This window comes from Dermacentor albipictus, chromosome 6, assembly GCF_038994185.2.
Source record: "Dermacentor albipictus isolate Rhodes 1998 colony chromosome 6, USDA_Dalb.pri_finalv2, whole genome shotgun sequence".
Classification (NCBI taxonomy): Eukaryota; Metazoa; Arthropoda; class Arachnida; order Ixodida; family Ixodidae; genus Dermacentor; species Dermacentor albipictus.
Window position 1 is genome coordinate 134,378,752 of NC_091826.1, and position 27,553 is coordinate 134,406,304.

Genomic DNA, 27,553 nt, shown 5'->3' on the forward strand with positions numbered 1-27,553 from the left:
TCTCCAGCACCGAAGAGCGTCGTTTCGACTGAAACTTTTACACAGCATATATCACTCTCATACTCGAATTCCGCGTGACATGTACATAAACCAGCCTCACTACACATCAGCACGCGAAGATCATGAACAGACGATAAAATAATACAAATGTAATAGATCGGCCTGTAGCAGCTCGTTTTCCCCAAGAACCATCAGTCAGTGGAACCGACTACCGATAGATATCCCGGGTACGTCTAGCAATCATCATGACCTTTAAACAATCCCAGCTGCAGATGACATTTACTTTTAGTGCCTCTTTTTTCACCTTGTCGCACTGTATCTTAACCACCGCATCGTTTCATTTTTTTTGCAACTTATTACTCGATTTTTTTTCTGTATGCGTTTTTATTATGTGTCTCTGTAATCATTGTGCTTGATGTACTCTTTTTTTTTCAAATGTGACATGTGACATCTGCAACGTGCCTGTGTCCAACATGGCTGCGTGCAACTTGGCTGTGTGCTTTTTTTTGTCGGCCTATAATAATGTGTTGTTGACTTACAAAACTTTATGCAACCTGCAATTTTTATGCTTGTTTGTCATCTGTACCCTCCACCCCCCTGTAATGCCTGACTGGGCGCTGTGGGTACTGAATAAATAAAATAAATAAATATATAAAGGTCCCAAATAAGGGCGTAACACTTTCTCGCTGAGTGTTCGTCAGAGCATCGGAGTCCAGAGCCAAACACGGTGACCGGGCTGGTACTGCACGTAGCGTCGTCAAATATTATAGGGCCGGGGGTCCACCCTCTATTAGCTCTTTATGTCTATGCGGGCGCGCTGTCGGGCTTTTTCGGTGCGGTAGATATAGACGGCGACGTCTAGATTCTTTTCGTCGTTGAGGTCAGGAGCATGGCGACGAGAGTCGTATTCGGATTCCGGCCGTAAGCCAACTGAACGGCATGATCTGCGTTATTTATTGCATTGCCGCATTATAAGTGAAGCTCACACAAGGTAGGATGGCATCCCACATCTTGTGCTCGACGTCGACGTACATTGCTAGCATGTCGGCCAGGGCCTTCTTCAGCTGCTCTGTAAGACGTTTCCTGTGCGGGTAGGAAGCAGTTGTCCTCCTGCGGCTTATCTGGCTGTATTGTAGAATGGCTTTGGTTAGCTCTGCTGTAAAAGCCGTTCCTATGTCAGTGATCATGACTTCTGGGGCACCATGTCACAGCAGGATGTTCTCGACGAAGAGTTTCGCCACTTCGGCTGCCCTACCTTTCGGCAGACCTTCCGTTTCAGTGAAGCAGGTAAGGTAGTTGTAGCAAGCATGTGGCGCCCCCTCCCGCGCCCCTCCCGGGCATAATCTTCCTTGGCCCGCCAGGCTCGGTGGCCTGCCAGGCTGAGTTAGGCAACATTGGTCACCGCGCCATTAAACACCGGCAAGCACAGCTGCTCGGCGGTCAGTCATGGTTCATCACCACCACGCTCCGGGGCGTCCGTCTAACGGAGGGTGCCTCGAGCCCTCACTTGTTCACGAACCCGGCTGGATCGTGAGACTGGCGACGAGTACATACGGATCGTCCCACGCCACCGCGATCGGTGGAACACCGCCCGGCCTTGCTGCCGCCATGCCGCTGTACGGAAGGCTCGAGCCGTTCAATTGAGATGGGTTCATCTGGCCAGTTTAGGAGGAAGAAGTCCACGTGTTCTTTCGGGCAAACGACAAACCCGAGGCCAAACATCGGGACATTTTCCCGGTCAGCTGCGGGACCCACCTCTTCAGCCTCTTGCTTGACCTCCTCAAGGCAGCCGCGCCGCACGTTAAGACGCCGGGTGAGCTGCTCGCCATGCAGCACTCGCATTTCAACCCAGCACCGTCCACGTAATGGAGCGTTCCCGCTTCAACAACCGGAGCCGCAGGGAAGGAGAGACCTTCGGGTAGTTCGTTGCTGTGCTTCGACGGTTAGCGAGTGCCTGCGTTTTCGGGGACTAGCTGGACTCGCTGCTCCGAGATCGTTTCGTCGGCGACATGAACAACGCCGCCATGCAGACGCTACTCCTGGAGCTTCCCGGCCCCTCGCTGGACGGCGCCGTGAAGGCAGCGCTGGCATTAGAAGCTGCCGCCAAGGACGCCGGCGATATTTCCCGTGCGACTGGCTTACCGTCTGCGGAAACGGTGTTCAACAAGTTGGCGATAAAAAGCAGTACCTGCGGTAGCTGTGGTGGTACCCACTTTCCCTCACAGTGCCAGTTCTCTCAAGCACAATGCTTCACGTGCGGCAAAACTGGGCACCTGGCACGGGTATGCCGAAGGGGGAGCACGAAAAGCAAGCAGCAGCCTGATTCAAGGCCAGGTACCACCCAAGCCCGCAGCCAGGGTAGCCGTCGCAAAGATACGCAGCGGAGGCATGCGGCAGCAGGCTCGAGCTCTTCCGCGGCCAAGCTCCACGTTGTGGCCGAGGACCCGCCGAATTTCGACATGTGGCACACAGGCTTTGTACCGTCGTCTGCGCCGCCGTACATGCTGACCGTCAAAATCTGCGGGCACCCAATTTCCGTGGAGCTGGACACAGGAGCCAGCATGTCAGTAATGACCGGGAAACTGTTCAAGCGTATTTTACCCGGCGTGTCCGTCGAGGCTTCGTGCGTGGTGCTGCACAGCTACTCCGGGCAGCTATCCCAGGTCCAAGGTCAGGCACAGGCCAGCGTTCGCTTTGGCGACAGGAAAGCAACACTTCCCCTCTACTTAACCAAGGGATCGTCGCCGACGCTACTGGGCCGAAACTGGATTCATGCAGTAGGCGTTCGTCTGCCAGAATACCAAGAAGCCCGTCTGCATGTGGTGAAAGACGTCCCCAGCCTCCTGAACGAGTTCAAGTCCCTATTCCAGCCAGGGGTGGGCACATTCGCCGGCAGGACGGCTGGTATCTATGTACCTGAGGGAGCCCGGCCACGTTTTTTCAAGCCTCGCACACTGCCGTTCACCCTGAAGGACGGGGTCACTCAGGAGCTGCAACGGTTACAGCGAGAGGGCATCCTGGTGCCCGTCAAGACGTCTGAATGGGCCGCTCCCATCGTACCAGTCCTCAAACGAGACGGCAGTGTCAGGATCTGCGGGAGATATTGAAGTTACCATCAACCCCGTCGCTACCGTCGAGAATTACCCGTTGCCCCGGATTGAAGATCCCTGGTCAGCATTGTCCGGTGGACAGAAGTTCGCTAAGCTTGACCTCAGGGATGCTTACCAGCAGCTAGTGCCCCAACATGCCTCCCGGAAATATGTCACAATATCAACAACTTTGGGGCTCTTTCAGTAGGCACATTTACCGCTTGGCGCGGCCATATTTCACAGGGAGATCTATAACCTGTTCAGGGGTATGAGGCACGTGGCGGTGTAAATGGATAACATCCTGGATACTGGAAGCGACAACGGGGATCACCTTCAGAACCTGCACAACGTCCTGGCACGACTGCAGGACCAGGACGCCGGTCTTAAGGTCAAGCTCAAAAAGTGCATTTTCCTGGCTCCCAGTGTTCAGTACTTGGGACATGTCATTTCCCAGGCTGGCCTAGCCTCGGCTCCCCGCAAGGTTGATGCTGCGCTCAAGGCGCCTAAGCCCCAGAGCAAGAAGGAGCTTCAGAGCTACCTCGACCTCATCAACTTCTATAGGAGTTTCCTGCCAAACCTGTCAGAACATCTACAGCGGCTTCATTTTCTGCTTCGAGATGGTCAGCAATGGGTCTGGATGAAGGAGCAGGACCAGGCCTTCAAGCGCAGCAAAGAGCTAATCCCCAAGGCTTCAGTGGTGGTGCATTTCGATCCTGCTAAGCCAGTTGTCCTTACCGTAGATGCGTCCCCGTACGGTGTGGGAGCGGTCCTGGCACACCATGACAAAGATGGCCAGGAACGCCCTGTTTCATTTGCTTCTCGTTGGGCTTCATGCTGCAGAGCAGCGTTACAACCAGCTGGACAAGGAAGGTTTGGCCCTCATGCTCGGTGTCGAATACTTCCACCAGTATCTGTGGGGCCGGAAGTTCGAGGCGGTCACGGACCAGAAGCAGCTGTTGGGACTGCTGGGGCCTGACAAGGCAGTTCCTGTGCAGGCATCACCTCGTGTGGTACGCTGGGCTTTGAGGCTGGCAGCTTACAGTTACCAGCTGGTTTATCGTCCGGGAAAGGACCTGGGACCTGCTGATTCCCTGAGCCGTCTGCCCCTGCCAAAGGTGCCCGATGCTGTTCCAGAACCTGCTAACGTGTTCATGCTTGAGAACGCGTACCCGGAGCTGCTCTCTAGATCTGAGGTATCACAAGGGACCAGCCAGGACGCAGTCCTGTCTCAGGTGGTTAAGGCGGTGTCTTCTAGGGAGGAATTGGTTCAGCAGGCCTGTAGCCACAAGGCCGCTGCGCTGAGCTTGCAGCAGGGCTGCCTATTGCGGGGTTCTAGGGTGGTGATCCCACAAAGTCTCCGCACCAGGGTCCTGCAGTTGCTGCACGCGGGTCATCCTGGCGTGAAAAAGACCAAGATGGTGTCCTGGTCCCATGTTTGGTGGCCTGGCCTGGACCAGGACATCGCTCACATGGTGCAGAGCTGCCAAATATGCCAGGAGCACCAGCGGGCTTCACGTCATGTGGAGAACACCCCGTGGCCGTTCCCACAGAGACCCTGGTCCCGCCTACATGTGGATTTTGGGAGACCTTTCAAGGGCCATTATTCCTGGCGGCGGTGGACGCCTTTTCGAAGTGGGTGGAGCTTCTACCTGTCACCAGTCCATTAGCAGGCTCGACCAGTGGAGCGCTGCGACAGGTGTTTGCCGCCCAGGGGTTGCCAGACGTCATCGTGTCCGACAATGGTCCTGCTTTCGCCAGCACAGAGTACCTGGCCTGGCTGACGAAGAACGGAATCCGCCGGATGATGGTTCCGCTCTACCACCTTGCTTCAAATGGTGCAGCTGAGGGGGTGGTGCAAACTATCAAGGACATGCTCATGAAGCGCCAGACTGGGGATTTGCGGACGCAAATTGCCCGGATACTGTTTTAGTGCCGGACCACGCCCCATGATGTCACTGACCGTGTCCTCTGTGAGCTCCTGCTGGGTCGGGTGGTCAAGACACCCTCGGACGTCTTGCATCCGGACTTCCGATTCACAGTGCTCATGACGCAGCTGAAGCAGAAGCTGGCTGCTGACCAGGGGTGCCATCCCAGGCCTTTGCTCGAGTCTGGAGCTCCAGTTTTCGCCAGGAACTTCCTTCCTGGCCCACCCTGGTCCCGCGGACAGGTAGTGTCCCCTGCCAGCGCCTCATCGCAGCTCGTCCGCATGCCAGACGGGGCCAGGTGGCACAGACACGCCAACCATAGACGTCGCCTCGGGACCTGGTCAGTACCCTCGACTGCCATTTCAGAGTTCCAGCCCGCAGGCGGACTAGCCGCAGCCCCAGTCGCTTCCAGTGGAGCACCGCCCACCACGACGATCCACTTATTTCTGCATGTCCGTAGTAAAGGGTCCCAACGAATCCATTCCTATTCGCTGAAAGGCTAGGCAAGGGAGCTAGATCGGCTGTAGTAATACCAGTGGCCTTGTCGGTGGTGTACTGCGTTGCTGGCAGTCACCCCATGTCTTTAGGTAACGGGCGACGGCCACTGTCAGGCGCGACTACCATTACTTGTATTCATGCTAGCATACGGGAAAATCCCAGATGACTGGCTGTCTGATCGTCGTACGGTGCGTACAGTGCCTCTAGACGGAGTGCTGCGGGCTTTGTCGGGATGGTAGCGTCTTGTTGATAGGTCGACGTGACAGGCGTTTCGGCGTCTTCATCAGCGGCAGAGCATCTTGGTCAGTTCGACAAAGTGCACGCGCACCTAATCCAGTCGCTGGTTTTAGTTTTGGGCTTGCAGACTGGCCCCTGGCTGTACCAATGTGTGGCCGGCGGTACGGGGAGAGGTAGCGGCCGGTCGGCGGCGAGCGGGTCTGTCGTAGGGGGCTCCACTAAGTGGCGGCAAGGCAGTCGGCGATGACATGTGCCCGCTCACATGGCGCGTTGACGGCGAACCCTCGTCGGCCCACCACGCTGTATGGACATCGTCGGTAGACGTGGCCTGCTTCTCAGCAGTGAAAGTACAGCGGACGGTGCTCGGGGCTGCACAAAACATCAGTCTTCCAGGAATGCTGCGCGGGGCGCTGGGTTGGCGGGCTGGCAGCGGCGGACGGAAAAGCGGCGTTACAGGGCCCTGGCTTGGGCGCGGGGGGAGAACGTGATGGCGGGATAGCGTGGCGTAGGCCATTGATTCTCGCTTAGGTTGCGGCGATTGACGGACTCCGAGTAACAGTTGGATCTCCTCGCGTTTGACTTTGGCAGCAGAAACAATACGAGGCTGCGATGAAGGGCACCTCTTGCGCAGTTCTTTGCGCACAACGTTCTGATAGTCAATCGATGTTCTTCGGAGACTATACTTGAATTTCGCTCTTCGACGAAAGCGCTTAGCGGTTGTATTGCATGGTAGGCATTTCCAGCGTCTTCTCTCCACTGAACACAAGGCGTTTTGTAGCCATCTTGGGCAAGCCAAAATGGACTAAAACATCTGCAAACACTCAAGATGGCTACAAAACGTATGTTTATGTACGTGTAGAGGATGTCCTGCAAAGACGTATATAAGACCTGTTGTTATACTGTTTAGAGTTTGCATCTTTCTATGATTGCTAGAAAACGCTTTCTAAAAACATCTAGAAGATACCTGTGCTGATTTTTAACCAGATAGAAGTATAAAATAGACATTTCGGCGCTTTCCTCTGATTTATAGGTTGTTGTTTAACATCGAAATTGTCCACACAACCTGCAGCTAAATAACCCGTACATACACTGACTTTACATTGGTCTGCCATTTTACTAAGATGAAAAGTGTTCATTACCGTTAGCCGCACACATGTCGCTGCGCTGCATTTTGAGTCGTAGCCACTATACGTATTTAAGTAAGTAGGAACATGAAGCAGATGTAAACAAGTAGCGCTAGCCTAAAGTGAGCAAGGTAAAAAACCTGAGGCCTTTAACCACGTTAATTAAAAAAAATCAGAAAACGTTAAAAATAAGTCCAAGGGTTTCACTTGTCAAAAGCACTATGTAATTATGAAGCAGACTGTAGGTGGAGACTACTGAGTAACTTTCACAACGTGGGGTTGTTAGCGTGCTCCCCAATCTAAGTAGATGAGCGCTGTCGCATTACGCTCCTGTAATACCACGGCGAGTAACAGAAGACGTGCGTCAGCAGTGCGCAGCTGCGCAAATTTAGTGTGAGCGCTAGTTTCACATCGACGCATAGGCGATTCCAATGATATATTTTGTCGCAGAAGATGGCGTGCAGTAACTCGGACTTCTACCTGGCCTCTTTTCCGCAGGCTGTCACATTCAGCGTTTTTCTCACGGCGCCGCGTTTCAACCTCTACACCAGCGCGTTTCTTTGCCAGTTTTGTGCTTCTACCTATATCTGCACATAGAGCTGCATCACAAATGCACTGTCAGATGTTCAATCAAGTAGTAAAATTATAATATGGCAAGGTGAATAATTCCTAATTTATTAGGTGTTTTACCGTCGTCTGCTCCGAAGTTGTGAGACTGAATCGTTCATTATTTCGTTTTTTAATGAAATACCTGTACATAAGCTCAAAAGCTACAGCTGAAATGCGTGCTCTAAATATTCAAGTGTGCTGTGGGGGGAGATCAGCATATTAGGCCTTTCATCTAGGCGTGTTCGTTAAAAACAGCACGGCGATTTTAAACGTGCATCACATGTTATAGGAACTTTTGTATAAATTTTGTTACTGTTAATGTTACTAGTGACGTGCTTGAAATTAGATTTTTCTAAATATTGCACATTTACTTGCAACATTTTTCACAATAAAAAGAAGCACGATGTTGGCAAATCCGTAACTACGCACCAAAAATAGGGAGAGAAAAAGAAAAGCAAAGGAATGACAGGGAGGTTAACCAGATGTAATGTACGCTTGGCCACCCAACGCGGACGGGGAAAGGGCAGCCTGATGGTAGACTGAGCGTAGACTGATGAGAGCAAAAAATACGAAAAGATAAGGTAAAAAAAGGGTGGCGCCTTTGTTTCTAATTTAGAACACTCGCAGGTCATGCTTTATCAATTTGCGGTTTCAATGAGTGAACCAACGCCCCTCTTGATCCTTGGAGTACGCGGCGTCGCTTCTTTGACTCGGAAAGCTGATGCTGCGTCACCGATGCCTCCTGCGCTTGACCGACAAAAAAAATAGGTATCACATCAAAGCGTCTTATTTCTGAGAGTTGTAACCGCGAAATCTCCAAAGTTGCATTGGCATGTCACGTTTACCCGACGGGCTCGAAACAGCGTGTTTCGTGTTTCTTATTGTTGGCATCATTACGGTTGCGGTCGTGTCTGTTTCGTGTTTCAAACGTATTGCTTGGCCAGAACATGGCACGATCGTCCAGCAAATGGAGCAGAAAGAGAACTTTCAAAGGTAATCGGTTCACTAGCAAGAAGGGCAGTGAGAAACCGGCACGACGAAGCGCATGCTTCACAAAACTTGGTGAGAGGATCAGTTGTGATTCCTTTGATGTAGACGGGGCAAGTACGACTGGCTACCGTCTAATCGACTTCGCTCTTCTCCGCAGTTTCTTGCAAGATGTTGCTGTGTGTAAAAAGTGCAACAAGGGTGCAATAATACTGGAAGAAGCTATTCACAGGGGAAGCGGTTTGGCATCCTCCATATATTTCACCTGCAGCTAGTGCGATGCTCTCAGTGTGCTTGAGACATCAAGGCGCATTGCTGGCAACGTCTTTGAAGTAAATCAAAGGTTCGTTTATGTCCTTCGCACCTGCGGCAAAGACTTGGCATCTGGTCGCATCATGTGTGCTGTGCTCAATCTACCGCCACCGCCAACAAAGTTTGCATCGTACAACGCGAGGCTTCTTTGTGCATCTATGACCGCTGTGAGTAATAGTAGGGCAAAAGCTGCCGAAGAACTGAAGAAAGAGGCCTTCGCCTCTGATGGAGAGCTGGAAACTGCGGTCACAGTGGATGGGACGTGGATGAAGCGGGGTTATTCTTCACTACATGGCGTCGTAGCAGCAATATCGGCCGACACTGGAAAAGTGCTTCACTTTGAAGTAGAGTCCAAGTTTTGCCACATGTGTGCCCGCAATCTTCACACAGATGACTACTTAAATGAATGTAAAGTTACCTACGATGGGCCATCTGGTGGAATGGAATCTGCTGGAGCAGTAAAAATCTTTGGGCGCTCTGTTGAAAAGCACCAACTAATGTACACAAGTTACATTAGTGATGGAGACAGTAAGGCGTACATTTCGGTAAGAGACTCGCAGCCATACGAGAAGGCCATAGAAAAACATGAATGTGTAGGACATGTCCAGAAGCGAATGGGCACAAGGCTCAGGAACATCAAGAAGAATGAGAAGGGGAAAAAGCTTGCCGATGGTCTACCACTTTCCGGGAAAGGGCGCCTCACAGAAAAGGACATTGACTCACTTCAGGTTTACTATGGCAAAGCTATTCGGGGAAATACAGACAGTCTTGATAATATGAGACGAGCGGCGTGGGCAATATACTTTCATAAGTTATCCCCAAATACCAAGCCCCACCACGAACTCTGCCCAAAGGGACCCTCTTCATGGTGTGGGTATAACCGCAGCCTTGTTGAGGGAAGCCTTGAGACCTACTCCCACAAAAGCTACCTTCCTGAGGCCGTGATGGACGTCATCAAGCCAGTGTTCAAGGCGTTGTCAGATCCAGGTCTTCTGAGCAAATGTCTTCACGGACGAACACAGAACACCAATGAGTCGCTGAACCAACTCATCTGGTGTCGTTGCGCTAAGACAACATTTGTCAGTGCTGACACCTTGAGGACAGCAGCTAACGATGCTGTAGCCTACTACAATGATGGTAACTCTGCAAGAAAAGCTGTTCTAGAGGCTCTTGGAATTGTTCCAGGTGTGTTTTGTGATGTTGCCCTCGACAGAATGGACAAAGAGCGCGTTGACAGGGCAGAATTGTATGACTCTGCCGAGAGCAAGGAAACACGACGGGTAAAAAGGAACTCTAAGAAGGGTTTTGGAGACACCTGCAAGACTGTCAGCCGTGAAATGTATTCTCCTGGGGCATTTCGAGCACGCATGAGAAGTATGCAAACATAAAGCTTCATTTTTCTCAAATTGTGTTTTTTGCAAGTTCCTCAAGTTCAATGTACATTTTCTCAGAAAGTATTCATCGGATTTCAGTGAAACTTTGCCCACATGTACATTAGCCAGTCTTAAATATTCAGAATTAAAAAAATTGCAGGTGATATGAATGATAACACTGGAAAAAAATTACACTTCAAGACACCCCCCCCCCTTGTGCCTGTCTGCATGCAGCGGTATTATTTTTTAGGGAACAAATTCCTAAAAGAATGTGGCATGTCTTTAGTTCAGATATAAACTATGGGTATGTAGAATAACACTGCCTAATATCACCACATTCCTTTGAGTGGTTACAGAGAAAAGGTACATTGAATAATTAAACATACCTGACATTTTGGGAATGGGCCAAATGACAGGTAAACAGTCTAAGCTCACAAGAAGTGTTCCACATTGTACGCAGGGGCATCTGTTTTGAGCGTACGAAATTTGATGTAAATATCTGCACTTGTTTCTAAAATAATACGTTACATGTAACATGTACCATTGCATGTTCATGTTCCGTGGAATGCGTTCGGCAGAGTTAGTGTTCGTAGAAATACAGGGACATTAGGAAGAGTTAATTACTCATCACAGCGGGTGGTGTATGCATACCGAAACTTTAGGACTTTAAGCCGTGTCACTCATTTGGAGACATAAATTTGCGTTGCTTGCGCTCCTTCTGGCCCGCTGTTCGCACATTTAGTATCACGTGTACGCGATGAGGCAAACTCATGTAGTCCAAATAATTTGGCATGTTTATTGTTATTCTATACCTCGGTGGCACGGTAGCACCGTTCAAAAACATTCCTGCCTCGAATGTGATTCCCTTTCGTCCTCGCGGTAATTGTCACTCTTGTTGTTACGGAAAGTGCTTTGTTTCAACTCGAGTTTTACCGGTTGCGCCTGACACACCTGCTTTAGTCAGACTATTTGCTGCGCATTCTGTCGAGCTACAGTCACACTTCCAATTGATTGAGTGCTGGTGCGCACTGCCAAGATACTCGTGGGTGACTGCTCATGGCTGCATTCAAGAGAGTGCAATGGGAGCAGGCCGCCTTGCGCATCGTTTTCTTTGGCACCACCTATTTTAACCACCGATTGTGGTTTGCCTACGATGATTCGCAGTGGCATTCCTACAGCATGTCATGAATGTTAATCTGCTTGATCTCGCGAGCTCAAGATAACGAAACTGTAGGTGAAGCCGCAATTATAGGTAATGAAAATCTGGGGTGTAAGCGTCAGCATCACGATATGATTATTATATACGCTGTGCGGGGACTTTTTGACCACCTGGGGCTCTCTAACGTGCACCCAATCCACGGCACACAGGCGTTTTTGCATTTCGCCCCCTTTGAAATGTGGTCGCCATGGCCAGGACTTGGTCCTGCGTCTTCTAGTTTTAAGCTCAGCTGCACGTTTGTTGCTCCGTAGAGCGGCGGCGCCTTGAATTCTGTTAACACCGAGCCGCCGCTAGAAATGCGTGTTCATAGTGCCTTGTCATCATGGGGGCGCTCGTACTGAATATATGGCGTGCTATTTTTTAATCATTACCAGAGCTTTTAAAGCTCACTTGTGATGTGCATCCCAATTCTGCTTCTTTAGCTCAATTATTCTGTGCGGACAGTATTTGAACAAGAAATCAAAATTATTATTTGATAATTAGGCTTTTCTAATTCACTTTTAATGAATTACATTATGGGAAATGTTGCAATATAAGAGCTGTAGGCGGTGACATAGAATGTCATATTCACTTTGAACGAGTTCTAAGGATGACACCAATTTAGATTTGAAATTTGACTGAAGCGCACATAAAATGGGGCACAAATAGGGAGGTAGACACGACAGCACTTGACTAACTGAATTTATTGATGGAGATAAAGACATTTATAAATATGATACGTATTCTCGCGCATGTGCAGCAAAGCAAGGTGAGACACTCATGACACCAGCGCCAAGACGTCAGACCCTTGGAAATTTTATCGTGATTGTTGTCTATATCTAGATACACATACTATGTATCGTGCCGCGTAATGCTTCTCTGATTGACGCAATCACTGCCGCTTTTCCTAATAAGGTATCCCTCAACTATTTCACGAATTGTTTGATTTTTTTTGTTTAAAAGCAATCTATGTGTCACCAAAGTGTGGCTTACCCTCACCGTTGCTGCAGTTTCTGTAGTGCATGGCAAGATGGGAATAACTTGTGGATTTCAGCGATGCGTTGTGTTGCCTAAGTTGATTGCTTACACAACTGCTGGATTGCCCCACAGATATTTTACTGCAAGGGAAGGAGATCAGGTAAACCACCCCCTTTCTGCATTTAACAAATTGTTCTGATGCTTAAGAGAACAATTGATTGGTTAGATTGTTTTGTGTATGCGCGGGAAGATACGCGCGAGATTATTTCTTGCAGTGAGTCAACGTTGTACCAACTTCCAATATTCATCAGATTCTGTGCGAATTATGTACATAATGGATAAAAGCCACTTTCGCCTCCCTCTCATTTGACGGTTACTTCTTTTTGCCCTTTAATTCCGCGCCTATGTTATTGCATACCGATAGGAGAACCTGCGTAGGGTAACTTGAATTCTGGAATTTTCCCATCTGGCCTTTTAAACTCTCACTCATAAAATACACACATAATTTTTGCAAAGCTGACGTAATACCCGCTTTGACTGTGCCCCTTTTAATTAACTTGAAATTCCCGGACGCGAAACTCAGAACAGGTTTCGCAGTCTTTGGTCGGCAGCACCAGCATACAGGGTATTTAGTGAGGACCAGTCGCAACTTTTGAAACTGTAATTCATTATTCTGAGGAACTTCCGTAGTGAAAGTGAGCCCCATGCTACCTTGTTCAAACAACTTTTAAACATTCACCACTTCACGAGAAGGATTCCTCTTCTGTGTGAAGATTAGAAAATCATCAACGTACCTGAAGATGTCATTTGCAATGCCGAAAAGTTGGCGTTCGAATTCTTTGTCAAACTCGCTCAAAAATATTTCGCTAAATATTGATGCAACTGGGGACCATATGCATACTCCCGACCGCTAGATGAATAAGTTCTTTTCCCGAGCTACGAACGTTGATCCTGCGCCGTCCTGTATACTTCTCTATTTGCATCACCGTCTTGCGTGCGTTTCAATGAAATTTCAAACATCAACGTCAACTAACTAGCTCAGCTCACTATCCTATTACCAATTTAGAGATATGCATTCCTAATGTTTGCGACGAAATGCATTGAATTAATTTTCTTCGATATATAGACAAATGCGCTTTCTTAAAGAAGGTAAGCGGCACAACAGTGCATTTTCAAGTTTGAGAGCACGTATCTCAAAACTGGTACTAGCTTCAAATTTGCTCTAAGTGTCTGTGCCTTGTGAAATCACTCGCTTCAGTTTGTGTATTGCAATATGTGCGCTGAAGTAATTAGTTCGAAATGTTATTATGGAACTCTTGTTAATTCGTCAATTATCCATTTTGATTTTCAGTGTAAGTACTGTCCACCTCGCCGGTTAATTCAGCAGAATAAGTAAATCAGTGCCATATGCCCGAGGCGGTGTACTTTGTCAAAAACATCCGGTATTTTTGTATATGATTACTGGCCTGCCATGTACCTGAGACGAACTTTTATACCCACGGTACCACGTGAAGGCCACCCGTAACGTTGCATTTGTCAATTAGGATCGCTTTCGTCTGAGCGGGGTTTTTTTTTTTTTAATGCGTGAGCACTAGGAGATTCTCTGGGAGTTGTCCAAGTATGCGTATTTTGTGGCACTTGCTCATCTCCACGCAGCTCATTGAGCATAATGTCATGATTAATGTTACGAAATTCCATCCGGTGAGTACAAGCGACAGCGCTGCGGCAACACGAACTGGTGCGGGCGGCACCGCAAGGAGCGTTGCTGACGTAAGCAAAGGAGTGCATATTGCGGGTGGGGGTGTTTGGTATATTATATATATATATATATAAATATATATATATAAATATATATATATATATATATACATATAAATATATATATATATATATATATATATATATATATATATATATATATATATATATATATATATATATATATATATATATATATATATATACACGACCTTCCGACTGTTATCGCCTTTAGGCGCCTGAAAATCACTGACAATCAACCAACCACGTCGAACGTTTATGCGCCGTTACCGAACGCGCTCGGCCGGCGGCAATGCCGCGCGGACCGTGCCTTGAAGGTGATCTGCGATGCCAACAAAGAGTGCCGACTGCAGATGCCTTTTCGCGCTGTGTTCGCGCCGCTGTCTTAGCGTTGAAAACAGACATGCGGGCCCGTATCTTGAAAGCAATATGTGAAAGGCGCTGATTGCGGGGTGTGCTGATCGCTCCGTGGTGCTCTGTTCTCACTGCTTCGTTGGCGTTGAAGTGAGAGGCAGCACAAAAGTGAATTCGCTCGCTGCTGCTGGCGCTATCTTGAAAACGTGTATCTTATGGGACGGACGGGCTGTTTTCTCGTTGGGTCAAGACAGAAATGCTTACGCACTTAATCGTCCCTTCGTCCGTCGAATATGACGAACGCTTTCATGAATGGGCCTTAGCAGCGAGCCACTTCACCTCCGTGCTGGCTCTCCCTTCAGCGCAAAGTAAGCGGCAAGAACGCATTGCTCACTGCTAAATCGCCGCACTGTATGTCGCCATTGCAGGTCCCTTTGAAGATTGGGCCCACGCGTTTGCTTCAACGCGAGACTGTCTCCGTCGCAGGCTGCTTTCGAGATGTGGCCCGCGTGACCGCGCCATACACTGGCGCCGCCGGAGTACGGTTGATAACGGTTTTCAATGGCTCGACGCGGTTGGATAACGCGCTAAAGAGCGATTACGGCTTAGAATGATGGGAACGTCATCATTGCGCCTGTTTCTGCCACCTGCAGTAGCTTTCTTGCGTCATCGATTCGCCTTGCCCTGCCGTTTGCAGCAGTTCGTGTAGCTGCATCGCTGTCGTTTATACTTTTTGGATCAAGTTTCATGATCATAATGACACGGGCTACGTGGAGATGACTAAGTAGCACAATGCTTACGAATACCTAGACAACTCCCAGAGGAGTTCCGCATGAAATCTTTAATCTGAAAGCATTATATGCCCCATTAGACGAAAATCTGGAAATTGTTGTCGGCGGCGTGACCCAACAATGCTACCAAAAATGGGCGACGGAGCGACGAGTAAAAGCAACGTCAAAAAATTCGGAGCCGTTCTACAATGTGAAGATGGAAGAGTAGCGAAGGTGTATTGCTCAAGAGAGAGAGAGAGAGAGAGAGATAGAGAGAAAAGGATCCATAGAAACGCAGGAAGGTTAACCAGAGGCAGTTCGGATTGCCTGCCCTGCACACGGGAAGGGTGAAGGGGAATAAAAAGAGAAAGAGCGGAATGGGGAGATAGAAAGGAATAGAAACAAGCACGACCAAACCACGTACACTACAGAGCGGTAGGGGGAGGCGTTCTTACAGTCCATCGTGAAGCCCCGTAGGCTGCAGGAACCTTAATAAGGCGAGTAGGTCCTTTAGCGTGGATGTTCTGTGGGAGTACTGACCTAAAGCTTTGAGTCCTGATTATGGATGATTGTCCAACTGGTCCAGTACTTAGCACAGCACTTGTCTCTTGGCACTATATCGCGCAAAGACACAGATAATATGTGCGAGGGTGTCATCGATGTTGCATGTGGTGCGCGTGCGGCGATTGGCCATTCGAACAAAGAAAGCATCCGAGTTCGTAAATGCAACGCCTAGCCACAGACGGTACAGCATGGTCTGTTGACGTCGTGGTAACCCAGGCGGTAGGTGCATCCTTATGTCCGGTAATAACGAACGCAAACGACACATGGTGAAAGCTTTCGAGTCCCACATAGGCAAAGTACATTCACGGGACATCAGTCGCAGCCTAGCCACAGCGTCTGTTCGCGAAAGCGGAATCAAGACACGTTGACGAATTTCATGTGCTGATCGGGCGGCTTCGTTGGCGTGGTCATTCCCGCTGATGCTGCAATGTCGTGGAAGCCATTGAAAGACTAGGTTGTGTCCCTGGTCATGGCTGCGATGATACATGTGTCGAATGTCTGAGGCCAGTTCTTCATTGGGTCCGTGGTGCATTGGGCTTTGTAGCTCTGTATGCGCTTTGTATTCCTTGGAGTCACTAAAGACTGTCCACTATTGGGGTGGTCCCTGATTAATGAAATAATGTGCAGCACGGAGTGCCGGAAGTTCAGCACCCGTTGATGTGGTCACACATGGAGGTTTTAATTTGATTTGATCAGATTTTGATGGGATGATGAATGTAGCAGCTGAGCTGTGAGTTTTACGGAACCATCTGTGTAGACATGTTGCTGGAATTTGTATACGCTGTGAATGTGTCCAAAGTTGCTTGTTTCAAAGCTTGCAACGGGGCTGCAGCTTTCTTTCTGATTCGTAGAATTGTCAATTGCACTTGCGGCCGGTGCAGATACCACAATGGATCTGATAATAGTGTACCAGGCGTAAATTATGATGGCAAGTAGGACTGACATCTTACAACACTTTTGGCAAAGGATGAATGTGGCCTCTTTTCTGGCGAGCAAGCAAGATGATGTGAGGGAATCCGAGTCAGGTATAGGATATGTGCTCACAGGGCATCTGTACATTTTTTTGCAGAACCTAGCCATAGACACCTTCGCTGTAATAATGCTCGAATTCACCTCAACTTTGTAGGCAGGTTTCTGTAAACAAAGTCAATTATTAGAATTTAAAAGCAAATTGCGAACGTTTAGGTCTGGGTGAGAATCGAACCAGGGCTTCCGCGGTGCGAGACGCTTCCCAGACGCCACGCTTGGCTCCAGGGTTATGGTTGACTAAAGCTGTGCCTATTGCCTGCGTCATTGCACACGTCACGTCACTGCATCCGTCGCTGCCTCCCGCGTGTCTCTTGATCTTCCGATATTATCGGTGCTGTGTCTAGCTCGGCGTATTCTCGACGCGAAATCATCACTGTATAAAATGAGGTGTGCCTAGTGCGTGTGTCATTGCACACGTCTCATCGCTGCCTCCCGCGCCTCACTTTTAACGGTGCTGTGTCTACCTCAACAGCATCTGTGAAACATGGTTGCCCACGAAAGCACGCCGCAGAAGACGAAGCAGGCGAACACAAAATAAAATGCCGTGCACGTTGTAAGCTTACAAGCCGTACAAATAACTGCCTAAACGAAAACATTTCCCCAAAGCGACTACAAAGCTTTCGCGTTCATGCACGCAGTCTTGTCCCTGCCGAACTACATTTTTGGGGTGGGAGGCTCCGATTACAGTTTTGAGAAATTTCCGTCATGCAAGCAGGTTTCAATACACTCAATTAGTACCCATTGTAAGGAAGAAGAAGTGCGCCGTGTTGAGCTCCGCAGTCGGATCGCCAGCGCTACTGAAGTGGGGCTCGGGCTAGACGCTGTTCCTGGTGTGACTGGCTAAGCCTACGCTGTTGTTGCGTCTTCTTGTCCGCGTCCTTCCTGTCGTCCACAGCCGTGTCGGACTTCTTTGCCATAATTGGTGGAGGTTTCCTGGGTCTCCTGCAATCCTGGAATTGCGCAGCCGGACTCTCCCTGCCATCATGACCACCGAAAGCGCCACGAGCTTACCACCACCTGCTCCCCATTCTACCGTATGCCCCGACACGTCCCACCAGCGGGAACCTCCTATCTTCAGCGGCACTAACGACCACGACCTTAATGACCGGCTCTCATCATACGAACGCGTCAGTCGGAACAACAAATGGGATGAAATCACGAAATTGACCACCGTCCCTTTCTACCTCACCGGAATTGCCCACTTGTGGTTTCGGAACGACTAAAGCCAAGTCCCAAGCTGGACGGTGTTCAAGACAAAGTTCAGCGAGGTCTTCGGCCGCCCTGCTGCTCAAAAGCTTCGTGCCGAACAGCGTCTGCAGTCGCGCTCTCAGCAGCCTGGTGAGAACTTTACCAGCTACATCGAAGATGTCATCGATCTCTGTAAACGCGTCGATGCATCCATGGCTGAGGGCAATAAAATCAAGCATATCATGAAGTGTATCGACGAGGACGCGTTTAAGGTGCTCATTTCAAAGAGCCCCTCTACTGTTGCCCAAGTTATTGAACTGTGCCAAAGATATGACGAGCTCCGCCGTCAACGCCTCCTCACGCGCCGTCCTGTTCTCCATCAGGAATCGTTGTCCGGCTTGAGCTCTCCTTTTCCAGATGCCACCCGCCTCTAGCAAATCAAGACTTTCGTCCGGGAAGAAGTTGCTCGCCAGCTCTCCCTCATCTCCAACCCACCGGAGTCACGTTCGCCCCTTAGTCCGACCCTACGACACGTTATAGAAGAAAAAGTGTCCGAGGTCCATCCTCTGGAACGGGCGCCACATCTCACCGCCCCATTGACTTATGCTGACGCCGTCGCACGACCACCGACCTTCCGGGCTCCGCCTCCGATGCCTAGCCCTGTTTTTACCCCCACGCCGCTACGACCTCCAGTCCATCGAGTAATTAATCCCTGGCGTACAGCGGATAATCGGCCCATCTGCTATTCGTGCGGTATTCCCGGTCCCGTTGCACGCCTGTGGCGCCGCCGCCCACTTCATCCACGTGACGACACACGCACAGCCGCGTACGACCATCTGTTGCCTTACGCTCCTGAACGCAATTTACCCCTTCCCCGCCCAAGCCTTCGTGAAGTTTCTGACCGCCGTTCTCCTTCTCCTCGTCGGCGCAGTTCCTGAGACAAGAACTGCGTAATCACTGCAACGCTTAAGCCCTCTTCTTTCGCTGCCTAAAATTATTGATGCCGCCGCTGAAGGTGTGTCTGTGCTTTCCCTCATTGGCACAGGTGCCACCATATCTGTCATTGCCTAAAAACTGTGCCGCTCAATACGAAAAGTCAAGACGCCTTTCTTCGGTCCTTTACTCCTTACGGCCACAGCACAGCACGTCCAGCCGGTGGCTGCGTGCACCGCCAGACTTGAAATTCAAGGAGTGCTCTACCCAGTCGAGTTCGTCGTTCTTCCCCACTGTTCCTACGATATTATTTTAGGTTGGGATTTTCTCTCCCGTCACCAAGCTGTCATTTATTGCTCCCGTGCAGAAGTCGCCTTCTCTTCACTTTGCAATGCCCTATCTGATGACGTTTCGCTTTCCTGCATGAAGTTGTCCCTCACTGACGACATCCAAATACATCCACACGCATCCGATCTGGCACCTGTATCCTGTTCCATTGCCTCCGACGCTACCGTACTCTCTACACCTTCGACTGCTTTCGTTCATCGCCACCTCTCACCACTCCCAACTGCGCTGCTTGGCCTTCAAGCTGGCGCGACTCACCTTCCTGTATACCATTAATTCCCATTCCCGATTACGTTGCTTCGCGGTGAATCTCTCGGCACTGTGGAGCCTTACGACATCATTACCGCGTTGCAACTTCCTATTGGATCGTCAGAGGTCAACACCCTCTACTGTAGTCCCGTGACTGCCACATCGCCTGAAGACGTTTTCAACCATGTCATCGACAATTCCGTAAACCCCAAGCAACGCCATGACCTTCTTCGTCTCCTCGAGAAATTTCGCCCTGCTTTTGACAGCCATACCACTTCTCTGGGCCGAACGACGACTGTATGTCACCGGATTGACACCGGTTCTCACTGTTACGACTTTGCACCGCTGCCACCACTATTACGACTTTGAGGTGGTCCCGTAGCGCTCATCACCCGGTTCGTGACAGAGTGTTGGTAGCGAAGACTCCGAGTCAGGCGTCGGTGAGAATAACGAAAGGGACTTTATACATTATATAGGGGTCATTATACAGGGCAAGATCGGATCGACACTGGGGCCAAGAGCTCACAGCAAACCCGACTGTTCCCGCATGGCGACGTCCGGCGAAATCGCGTGCCACATCTCACTCCACTCAAGAGCGGCACTCTGCTCCCGGTGGGTCGGCGGATCCGGTTTTCCAGGCGGCGGCGTCGCGGCTTATAATGCCCCGAGAAACCATTGCCACTCAAACGGCCCAATACAAAGCCAGCACTCGACGGTCGTCCGAGAGGTCAAACCAGCGACCACGCTGGCCACCCGCTTCCAAGTTGCCGTTCGCGGTGACCTCCAGGCAAAGTAATGTACGGCGCCGGGCTGTCTAGCACTTGGTTGCACGTTTGGACATGTTGCTCACCGATGCTTCTCCGCAGGACACCGCTGCCTGACGGCTCAGCATCTTGACTTGTCAAGGGAGAATTAGGGCGCTGTGCCTTTCGGCGCAGCCCCGGGTTTGTCCGAAGGGCGCTCGCAGGATAAATTCTGCCTCTTGTAGATTCGAAATCCGGGCTGGTGGTAATGGCATAACATCACTCACCGCTATGGCAACGACCATACCGCGTATCGTTGACCGAACGGCGCGTCATTGATGAGGAAGTAGGTGACATGCTAAAGCATGGTGTCATTGAACCATCCGACAGCCCATGGGCATCGCCAGTAGTTTTAGTTAGAAACAAAGATGGGTCGATCCGCTTTTGTGTGGATTACCGTCGCCTAAACAAAATAACCCGAAAGGATGTTTATCCATTGCCACGGATCGACGACGCCCTAGACTGCTTACAAGGTGCAGAGTTCTTTTCCTCCGTCGATCTGCGCTCTGGTAGCTGCCTATGGCTGTAGACGATAAGCCTAAAACTGCTTTCATCACACCAGATGGCCTATACGAATTTCGTGTGATATCATTCGGACTTTGCAACGCACCCGCAGCTTTTGAGTGGGTGATGGACACTATTCTCCGGGGCCTCAAATGGAACACGCGCTTGTGTTATTTGGATGATGTGGTAGTGTTTGCACCAGATTTTCCTACTCCCCTTTATCGCTTGGAGCAGGTTTTACGCTGTCTCAGTGACGCTGGCCTCCAACTAAACCTGAAACAATGTCACTTTGGCGCACGCAAGCTGACGATTCTCGGACATGTGTCGAAGGACGGCGTTCTCCCTGATGCCACTAAGCTCCGTGCTGTTACAGAATTCCCGAGGCCAACGTCACTAAAAGACTTGCGCAGTTTCAGTGGCCTGTGCTCGTACTTCCGCCGCTTTATTCAAAATTTCTCTTCGATTATGGCACCACTTACAGAGCTTCTTCGACGAGACCCCAATCTTTCCTCATGGTCCCCGGCTTGCCATGATGCCTTTGCGACGCTACGTCGCCTGCTCACAACACTACCGATACTACGCCATTTCGATCCAACTGCTCCCACGGAAATCCATACGGATGCTAGAGGTGTTGGTCTTGGCGCTGTGCTCGCCCAGCGAAAGCCCAGCTGCCAAGAATATGTTGTTGCTTACGCGAGCCGCACTCTGATGAAAGCTGAAGCCAACTATTCCGTCACGGAAAAAGAATGTCTCGCTATCATCTGGGCCATCACAATATTTCGCCCATACCTGTACGGCCGGTCCTTCGATGTCGTTACCGATCACCACGCACTTTGCTGGTTGTCGTCTCTCAAGGATCCCTGCGGCCGCCTAGCCCAGTGGGCACTGATGCTCCAAGAGTACGATATCCGGATGTCTACCGCTCCGGCAAGAAGCACGCCGATGCCGATGCTCTTTCGCGCTCGCCTGTCCACGCCGACAGTGTCAGTGTGTCCGTCCTAGACGACCCACTTCTCCCATTCGCTTCTGTCGACATGGCTTTGGAGCAGCGCAAGGACTCCTGGATTTCATCTTTGATAGATTACAGCTCTAATTCACCTACACGCCTACCATCCCGAGCGTTACGCCGACAAGCTTCGCACTTCGCCATCCGCGACGGAATTGTCTATCACCGTAAATACAGTTCCGATGGCCGCAAATGGCTGCTTGTAATACCTCGGCAGCTCCACGCTGATGTATGCGCCGCTTTCCACGCGGACCCTCAGTGCCCACCCGCTGGTCTCTTCAAGACCTACACCAGACTACGTCATAGGTTTTATTGGCGTGGTATGTGCACATTTGTGCAAAAGTAAATTCGCTCTTGCACAGAATGTCAACGCCGGAAGCCTGATCCTTGCCGCCCTTCTGGACCAATGCAACCTTTGTCGTGCCCTTCGCGACGCTTCGACCGGGTTGGGATAGACCTCTACGGGCCTCTGCCATACACAGCTGCTGGCAATCAGTGGGTCATTACACGGCACCCCCAGCACCTACAATACGGCACCCCAGTCAACGACGGGCTTTTCTCCCTTCTTTCTTCTATATTGCCGCGAACCATCATTTCCGATTGACACTATTCACCCTTACCGTCCCGACTTATCCGAGGGTACACCGGTTTCCGAAGCCGCCCGGTATGCTAAGAATTTTGGTAACTAGCCCGCTCCCTTACAACGCAAGAACAAGCGCTACAGAAATTTCTTCATGACGACGGCCGCCCCCACCACCAGTTTTCGCCTGACGCTCTTGTTTGGTTGTGGGTGCCTCCTACTTCGACGCAAAGTGCCTCCTCCAAATTTGTATCCCGATACCATGGACCTTACCGGGTTTTACGCCAAACTTCTCCGGTGAACTATGTTATCGAACCTCGGACCTTCGTCGCCGAGGCCACGAAATTGTGAACGTAGATCGGCTCAAGCCGTATCACGAGCTCTTCGTCCTCACCACGCCTTAGGCCTCCTGTGCGGCTCCGTCTTCAGCGAGGGGGGAAGTTGTGAGGAAGGAGAAGTGCGCCGTACCGAGCTCCGCAGCCGGATCGCCAGCGCTACTGAAGTGGGGCTCGGGCTAGACGCTGTTCCTGGTGTGACTGGCTAAGCCTACGCTGTTGCGTCTTCTTGTTCGCGTCCTTCGTGTCGTCCACAGCCGTGTCGGACTTCTTTGCAATACCATAAACGAATGACTTTGGCAATTAGCGACTTTCCTATAAAGTGCCAAGCACGCATGGATAGCAAAGAATTTTCATCCGCGTGCCAGTCTAATTTAAACCTTAAGATTGTGATAAATAATGCCAGAAACATCGCATATTTAATTCGATTGAGGGTTATTTGTGGAACATTAGTAGCAGGGTAACTGATTCACATCAATCGTGATAAGGAATCACGTTGTGCTTTAAAGGAATCATGAATCAACGGATTTTGTTGCGGGAATACCTTATAATACTGAAACAAAACTTGTACTATGACGCCAGAATGAAGTAGATGATGTACCGTTTCACAAACGCCAGATAGAAAGTGTGATACATGCCCGGTCATACAATGGACGGTCGTTTCCTTCGTCTGGGAACTTCGCAGAGGTGCACACATACGCCCATAGAGCACGGCTATTTGCACGACCTTCCCTCATATCCGTGTTGGCTTCGCTGGTTAAATAAATGTTGCCAGGCGCACTAGGCGTTTCCAAGCTGTTGTGGATTGCTGCTTCGTATCTTGTTTATTTTATCAGCGCTTCATGGGATCGCCGTTGAAGTGTGACCCGCTTATAGTGATTTCAAGCTCTTCAAAGCTCTTCGCTTGATGGGAACCGAAATTGCGATTTGAAGGCACTTACAATCGTTTAGCATAGCGCTATGCTTCGTTTTATACCATTGCCGCGACGGTCTCCGGCACAAGCTTGGCTGTTGCATGATCTGAATATTTATCTGAATATCTAAATAAATTGAGGTATGTCTGCGTACTCGCACGTAGCGTCAATCGTTGAGCAACACCAGAGACTTGTGGCGTTGCATCAGCAAGCTCAAGCATTGGTAAACAGTACGATGCGTGAGGGAGCCATTCTCCGTGATTCACATAACAATAGGAGATTATTATCACAATACTAATCATACGCAAGGGATGAAAACTAATTTCTCATATGCCTTTTGTCATAGACACGCGGGAAGGAAATTTACATGTGTCTGCATTGCATCAGGCAACGTATGTATGTCGACATGAGGTAACTTTTTTTTTCCAAAAGCGATGATGTGTTCCAATATATATGTTTTTTTTAGCTGCAACAATTTTAATACTTACCTGTGGCTGACAGCACAATTATAAACCTTGATCTAACCTATGCGAGTTCCGAGATAATTCGAGATTAATTTCATTTTCCAACGAAATGCATAGGCGTTTCAATTAGTTTTTGCTTCAACACATGAAATAACGTTTCCTTCAATATTAGGTTAAGCAACAGTGCATTGTTACCGCAAGCTTACAGCGTATATTTCAAAACCGGTGCCATCCTCAGAATTCATTCAAAGTAGATACGCCTTGCATAATCAATATCGACAATTCGTAGATTGAAATGTGCGCAGTAAAGTAATTAATAAGAAGGTAATTAGGGAAAATATGTCAATTATTCAATTGAACATTTTCGTTTTTCCCTTGTAAGAGTAATGGGCCGCCTCATAGAGCACTTTTGAACGAGGGTTAGAAATGTGCTATTTGCCACACACAATTTTAAAAAATTTGGTTCAAGTTAAGAAAAAAGAAACATAGTAATAGAACACACACGCAGTGGTGGGATTGCTGCTACAATTGCTCAAATCTGCTACATTCCATTAAAGCTGCTCCAGGATGAGCCGCGCTGCACAATCTCTGAGGCAACGGTGAAGATGACTTGCGGTTGACGCCAGGTAGCGGTCGCCACCGCCGAATGCGAAGAGTTCGTGACATCTGCCATTCATCAAGCTAAATGAGCTGAAGAACCAGTGAGCTAATCTAGTGCGTGCTCGCGCCTATAAGCGTTCCGCAGTTAAGCTCTGTGTGCCATTATAGCGGATTGTGCATAGGGCAGGATGAAGTCCTCTCAGGCCTAGTAGTGCGCATTAGACCACGAATATGCTTTGGACATCCCGATTAGTTCCGAACGTCCAAGCCTTGGTTAGGGCTTCGAGTGGAAAACATGAGGATATTATTTTCGTGACGTCCTATTTAGTACATCCTCCGGACATTCATACGATTGATCTTCTGGTGTCTAAACAAATCCCGAAACTTTAATCTCATGGTTGTCCGAAGGATGTTTTTCACGGGGTGTCCCATACCAGACATATGTGGGACCAACACACACGACCCAACGCATATAGTACGTGATCATATCGTGGAGTGTTAAGGTTCTTCCACGGCTGCCTTCAGCGCACGTTCTTCCGAACATGTCAGGCAGCAACATGAAGCTGCTGCACACCAGATCAAGCTTCCAATGCAGACGGTAATTGGAGAAGTTGCAATGAACAATCGAAACTGCACAAGGACATTCGGTAGGCAGAGCGCTGGAACAGCTGCGCATTACCACTTACCGCAAGACGTAACCGAATGAATGGTGTTATACGTTCCTACGCTCTCCGAACATGTCGAGAAAGCCGAGTACTGCTACCTCTGCAATGGCTGCAACCCTTGCCGTAGAAAAGACCAGTGGCTGCCTTTACATAGTCGAATCGCACCTGTCTGTTGCATGCACGCTTAGCGCTGCTTTCCGTATAGTTGGTCACATGACTTAACACCGCCGTTTTATTGACTCTCTTCACTCTTTTATGTAGGCCCGGAATTCTGTAAAGTTGGGCTGCCCCGGGCTCAGTCTGCGCGTTTTCATGTCATGTCCTTATAACTTCCCGCCTGAACTTTTGTCAGTTTCAGGTGAACATTTTCGTCGTGCGCTTTGGAACTCCATCGCCGCGGCGCCTGTACGCCTTACGCCTATCAAGAGATAAGTGACAGCTCATCAAGTCAGTGTTTTTCGTTTAGCAGCCCTGCAATCTTTTCGAGGAATCGTCGTCCTATCTGCGCGTAGTACCGGCGTTGTACATCCCCATGGTTTACGGCGACGGTAACAGCGATCGGCGATTGACCATCCGTTATGCTGTATTTGTCCCATCGTACTGATTTTCTGCAAACTTGCAAGCATATTCTGTCCTATATTGCTTCTGCGCAGCGCTGAGATTGGGACCTTTTCATGAGGCGCACAGTGACTGCGTACGTGTTTACATCGATGGTTCCGTCACACCTACAAGTTCAGCTGCCGCTGTGGTGATACCAGCAAGATCCGTCAAAATACAGCTAAAAGCGTCACATGTATCAACTACCACTGCTGAACTGGTAGCCCTGCTTGCGGCTCTTCATTTCATTCAGGAGGAACCAGCGCATGCATGGTAAACTTTCTGTGATTCCAAGGCAGCCCTTCAGAGTGTACCCTCAGAACTACATCATGGATCCTATGAGCAACTCGCCGCAGAGATCACAGAAGTCCACCATCGCATAGTTGACTAAGGACACGATACTTCAATGGTTGCCTGGTCACTGTGGCGTACACAATGATCGAGCGGACGCAGGTGCCCGACCTGCCCAATGGGGGCGTCAACTGCATCACCATTACTCTTTGGACAGCCGACGCAGCAAAAGAACTTTCCGGACTTGCACGTGACTTAACATTAGCTCACTGGAATTCATCAGAATTTATAAGTGCACGCCCTCATACCCTGGAACCTAATTTACAGCTCCGTGTTCCGCCCGACCTTCCAGGACGTAACTCCACCCTTCTTATCCGTCTATGGCTTGCAGTAGCATCTCCAAATACGTACTCTCTTCTTATCGGAATGGCCAACAGCCCACCTTGCGACTTCTGCAGCTGCAACGAAACAATGAAGTACCTTCATTGTGAGTGCGCTCGTTTCAACCCGCAAAGAGCATCCCTCTCAGCCACCGTAGACCAACTGGACAAGCGCCGAATAATGGAAAACAACATCTTTGGAAAGTGGCCTACGCGATCATCAGCGTGATCGGCTATGAAGGCGTTGCTGCGTTACTTAAAAGACACGGGACTTTGTGACAAATTATGACTGTACGCTGTGTGACGTAGGATTGGATGATGACACTACGTAAAACTAGGAACGCCTTCGCAGACTGCGTAACAATGCACACAGAAACGGTTCTGTATTGTGTGTATTTGTGTGTGCGTGGATTTAAAATTATTTTTCTCTCAGCTACCTCATCCATTTGGCCCTCTTCGGCACAAGGTGGCCAACCGGAGATGATCTCTGGTTAATCTCCCTGTCTTTACTTTGCCTTTCTCTTTCTCTCTCTCTGAGATCCACCAAAAAAAAAATTCTGAATGCGAAACCTTAGAACCATTGACTCCTCCCATGTAGCCCACACGATGGGTCCGCGAGAATAATGTCTTTCCTCAACAGTGGCGAATAAAAAAAAATATCAATAATAAGAACTATACCCGAAACGCACTGTCCGGAATAGCATGGTTTGAACTTCGTTTGCTTTTTGTTTGCGTAACCGCGTTCACGAGGGCAATCGTACAACTTCGTAAGGTTGGAATAGTTTTGTATCACGGTTGGGGCACTTGCTGGACATTATAGCTGGCCACGCTGCTGAATTTTAACAAGCCGGCCTTTAGGGCTGCTATATTATT

General features: G+C 49.5%; 1 protein-coding gene and 1 pseudogene across 3 annotated transcripts in view; one reads left to right on the plus strand and one right to left on the minus strand.

Moving 5' to 3' along the window:
- The window catches only part of Gat (GABA transporter), a 552,429-nt gene that overhangs the window by 117,711 nt on the left and 407,165 nt on the right, over positions 1-27,553 (minus strand). The gene's annotated exons all lie outside the window — the stretch shown is intronic.
- LOC139061444 (uncharacterized) lies at positions 5,675-10,169 on the plus strand (annotated as a pseudogene).